The sequence below is a fragment of the Scylla paramamosain genome, chromosome 1, assembly GCF_035594125.1.
Source record: "Scylla paramamosain isolate STU-SP2022 chromosome 1, ASM3559412v1, whole genome shotgun sequence".
Classification (NCBI taxonomy): Eukaryota; Metazoa; Arthropoda; class Malacostraca; order Decapoda; family Portunidae; genus Scylla; species Scylla paramamosain.
In genome coordinates this window covers 40,960,193-40,964,957 of record NC_087151.1, presented here as the reverse complement: position 1 = coordinate 40,964,957, position 4,765 = coordinate 40,960,193, and the positions used below count along the sequence as shown (strand labels likewise).

The window sequence follows — 4,765 nt, the reverse complement described above, 5'->3', positions numbered from 1 at the left end:
TGGTTACATGCATTTTTTCTAGTCTTTGGAAGTACAGGTAAAAGAGGAATAAGTCTGTAGTTATTTACATCGTTAAAATCACCTTTCTTGTACAAAGGAATAATGCATGTATGAGAGAGAGAGAGAGAGAGAGAGAGAGAGAGAGAGAGAGAATCACTCCTCACTTTTGTATCTTCTTTTTTTTTGGGGGGGGGATAGACAGGAAGGAATAAAAATATTAGGAAAAGAAGAAAAAAAGAAAGCAAAATGTTGAAAAATGAAACGTGAAATTTTATTTATCGTTTTATATATTTTTTTTTATTTTACTCACCTATATCATCTTTAATATATTGCCTTTTTATCATGATCTTTTCTATCTGATTAGACACAACTCACCAACAATCCCTTGTGCTAAATTCATAGTGTTTTTTTTTTTTTTTTACTTCTATTTCATCTTTAACAAGTATTTGTTTTATAATTATTATATTTCAGTATGGTGTTTTATGTAAGAATTATGTAGGAATTAGCTGTGTGTTCGTTTTCTGTTTCTTTTTCCTCTCAAAAAGTTGTCGTTCCAAAGGTCTGGCTCAGGAGCAATCCCGAGTCACCTGTAACATTAAGATCAAGATCGAATCACCAAGTTGTAAACACTTCAGTGGCAACCTGACTGTGAGCGGGTGAGGGTGTGTTGCGCCTTCCTCTGTGTATTGCTATGGCTTATAACTCTGCCCTCTTTTTTTGAATACCCGAGCCTCTACGTGGATGTTAAACTAGTGAGTAAGAAAGTAAAGTGGGTGATAGTGGTGAGTGAGATGCAATAGAAGTACCGAGTGAATTGTAAAGTGAATGTGAAGGAGGGAGGTGACAAGATTGTGGCTATCTGTTTAATTATTTATCTGTGTGCGTTGTACGTAGCCGAGTGTGTGAGTGTGTGTCTGCGTGTACTCTGCCTTTGCGTCATGCCCTTTGAGGGGCATGGAGGCAGACACACGGGGGAAGGCGAGGAAAGAGAGTAACCAGAAGACTGCCGACGCGGCCACGGCAGGGGAGCGTAGCGAGGGAAGAGAGTAACCTGAAGACTGCAACACTACAACAAGGCGTGGGTTTCCCTTCTGTTCTTCCGTTCCTGTTCTTTTCTTTTTATTTAGTTAATGTGATATTTTGATGCTGTTTTCTTTATGTAATTATATAGTTTGTGCTACAGTAATTTTGCATCTAGTGATGATGGTTTACTCACCTGGTTGGCCACCCTGTTACTCTGGCCATTGAAGCAAGTAGAGGGAATTGCTTGTGAAGTACCAGGGTAGCTCAAGTCTGCAGATCACGGGCAAGAAAAGTAACATATACCAAACAAACATGGGCACTGTGGCAGTAACCTTAGCCTACAACTTATGAGACATTATTTATTTCAGAACAAAACATGACGCTTTATCAAATCGTGATCTAATCAATGAAAAGATCAGTTGTATAATTAGTGTACTGAATTTATCTAAGCCTAACCTAACCCTTGAATAAAAATGCTAATGTTACTTTAGTATTATCCAAACAAAGAGATGCAAGCAGGTAGGGTGCATTAATGTTTTACTGGTACACTGATGATTGAGAAGCTTCAGTGGAATCAACTCATCTGGTAGGGCCTCACCATTCTGTGTCCAGCCAAGACTGGTCATAGGAGGGGCAGGATGATGATAATTGACTGGTTGACTATCTTTCAGCTCTTCTAGAGAATGTCAAAGGGGAAAAAACTGGTCACACATTAGGAAAGGGTGGAATTGAAAAAAAGATATTATAAAAAGAATAGATTTTCATCCAAGAAAGATGATTCCACATGTCCAAGGTATTCTCAATGTGGGAGAAAATGCACATTTATGTGGATTATGTGGGAGTAAGTGTGAAATGCTGTGATGTGTGTGTGTTTCTGTTCTGTTCCCCCCGAATGGTCACCTCAATGCAATGCTTCAGTCTTGCATGCATCCTTTCATAGAGTACAGGCAGGGATTGTTAATGTCACTGAACAGTTTATCAAGGTATATGGTATTATGCAATTATGATGTGGATTGACTGCAGGCGTGGGGTGGGGTGTGACTGTAAGTATGTACTGTGGATGAGATGTGTGGGGACTAAGGTAGGCACCTGCTTGGGTTTTCTCTCTCTCTCTCTCTCTCTCTCTCTCTCTCTCTCTCTCTCTCTCTCTCTCTCTCTCTCTCTCTCTCTCTCTCTCTCTCTCTCTCTCTCTCTCTCTCTCTCTCTCTCTCTCCTGCCCCCTTTAATTTTCTCATTTATAACCTGTCTTTCCATAATGTACTGTTGTAGTGTAGCATTAGGTACTGGTGTGTTCTACTGTTGCTTTAGTGGATTGTTATCATGAAAAGTGTTGAGATTAACATAGGGTGTTTAAAATTGAGTAGTGGAACATATGGTAACCCTTTATAATTAATGTGGAGATTGGTTCTCACCATGTGGATTTTCACAATATGATGTTTTCACACAACCTAATCCCTACATATAACAAGACCTAGGTGTACCTACTTCCATTCTACAGAAGACTATTTTTGTTCTGCCTGCATGGCAATCTCACAACATTGCACAATATATGAAGTTACTTTAGGATTAATGGAATGCTTGGAGGCTGGAGTGCTTGAGCCTGTATCTGCCACCAGTTGCTCCTTAACCCTTTCACTGTGATGTGCAACAATGCATAGCAAAGAGGGACCATTATGAGCTCTTATGGTATTGCTGTTATGCCTTGCAATGGTTGCTGACTTGCAGAAATGCAATTGAAATGATGTCCATTGGCATGTGTACCCAATTAGGGTGTGGGGCACTCTGTAGGAAGTACCCTACATCTACTGTGGTCTCAGGATTGGAAGAGTTGCAAGTTAGGAGGCATTCTCATTATGAAGGGGTAGGAGTAAACCAGTATTATGCTGTTAGGGCTTGCTATGGACGTGTGTGGCTAGCTGTGCTGTGCCTAAGCTCCTGGGGTGGAGTGTGGTGGTCCACAAGGCTGTCCCTTTCCACCAGGGGGGTGATGGGCCCAAGAGTGATAGTGAAGTGAATGTTGCACAAGTCCTTGATAATAAGATAAGTGTTATCCACAGTAACAGAAAATGACAATGGAGCTATATAGACATGTAAGTATTTCCCCCTATCACTGAGATAGGCTACCACAGTAAACTACCACAGCACACTAAACTCTGGAACTCCCTGTCTGCTTCTGTATTTCCTTCTGCCTTTGACTTAGACTGCTTCAGGAGGAAGGTTTCAAGACCTTTATCAAATTTTGGATAATTCTTTTCAGACTATATTCTGTAGGGACTGTCACCTTCGGTGGGCTTTTTTCTTTATACTTTCTTGTTGCCCAAGGCTGGGGCCTCTCTTACATAAAAAAATGAATAAACAAAAAGGAAGATATATATATATATATATATATATATATATATATATATATATATATATATATATATATATATATATATATATATACATATATATATATATATATATATAGATAGATTGATAGATAGATAGATATAGATATAGATAGGTAGATAGATAGATAGCTTTTTTTTTTTATTTATATATTTTTCCAGACATGAATATATGAATGACCCATCTGTTTATGGCATACCTGAGTGCTTTGTGACCTTGTGATGGTTTCAGTCTTTTTACTACCATAGTAATCATTTTCCTTTTTCATATAAGAAGGGTATTGGCCAAGAGCTACAAATTTTAGAAGGAAAGGTCCACTCAGATGTTAGCCCTTAAAGGAAAAGGTGAAAATAATGATCTAAAATTGGAGAAATATCTTAAAACTTTTCAGTTGAAAGAATGGAAGTCATGAGTAGTGGTAAATACAGATGAAGGCAGGCCAACACTGCTTGATTGAATGCTTTGTGACTGTTGTGATGTTTCAGTCTTTGATGTATCATTGTGCTGACCAACACTGCTTAACTGAATGCTTTGTGACTGTTGTGATGGTTGATGGTCTTTGATGTATCATTGTGCTGACCAACACTGCTTAACTGAATGCTTTGTGACTGTTGTGATGGTTGATGGTCTTTGATGTATCATTTTGCTGACCAACACTGCTTAACTGAATGCTTTGTGACTGTTGTGATGTTTCAGTCTTTGATGTATCATTGTGCTGACCAACACTGCTTAACTGAATGCTTTGTGACTTGTGATGGTTGATGGTCTTTGATGTACCATTGTGCTGGCCACCACTGCCCATCTGTGTGCCACGGGGAGAAGACTACTTCGCATAGATAAAAAATTCACTTGAGTAGTAGTTGTACCCTTGGACATTTCCCATATAGGCTGCATGTACTTAAATCTAGACTAACAAATTGTGGTTCAGTCCCATTAAACACACCCATGCACATAAGGATAGTGACTGAAGGGATTGTACATGTCATGTGTGTGTGTGTGTGTGTGTGTGTGTGTGTGTGTGTGTGTGTGTGTGTGTGTGTGTGTGTGTGTGTGTACCTAGTTGTGATTTATGAGAAGTGAGATTAGCAAGGTGCATCCACACAGCCTCATCTCTCTGTCTCATTTGGTTGATAATTTCTTTAAACTCATGAACACTGTAACAGGTAGTATGTTTGGAAGATAGCAGTAGAGGAAAGCAAGAGACATGTATTAGGTACGTAGTTTGAAAGACAGCGATGGAAGGAAGAAAGAGGCACTGATCTATTTCAAAAGACTGCAAAAAAGAGTTAAGTTTGGAAAATATGAATTGAAGGAACCAAGAAACAATTATGTTTCCAAAGATTGCAAGAAATAG

The 4,765-nt window shown here is 39.0% G+C and overlaps 1 protein-coding gene across 10 annotated transcripts in view; it reads left to right on the top strand.

Moving 5' to 3' along the window:
* Positions 1-616: 616 nt before the first annotated feature.
* The window catches only part of LOC135105620 (uncharacterized), a 118,549-nt gene continuing 114,400 nt past the window's right edge, over positions 617-4,765 (top strand). For 9 of the 10 annotated variants that reach the window (XM_064014020.1, XM_064013998.1, XM_064014006.1 and 6 more), the window contains exon 1: positions 622-1,078. The gene's annotated coding sequence lies outside the window, so the exon portion shown is untranslated. Of the gene's footprint in view, positions 1,079-4,765 lie in introns of all 10 variants that reach the window. The other variant, XM_064013956.1, reaches the window with a different exon arrangement.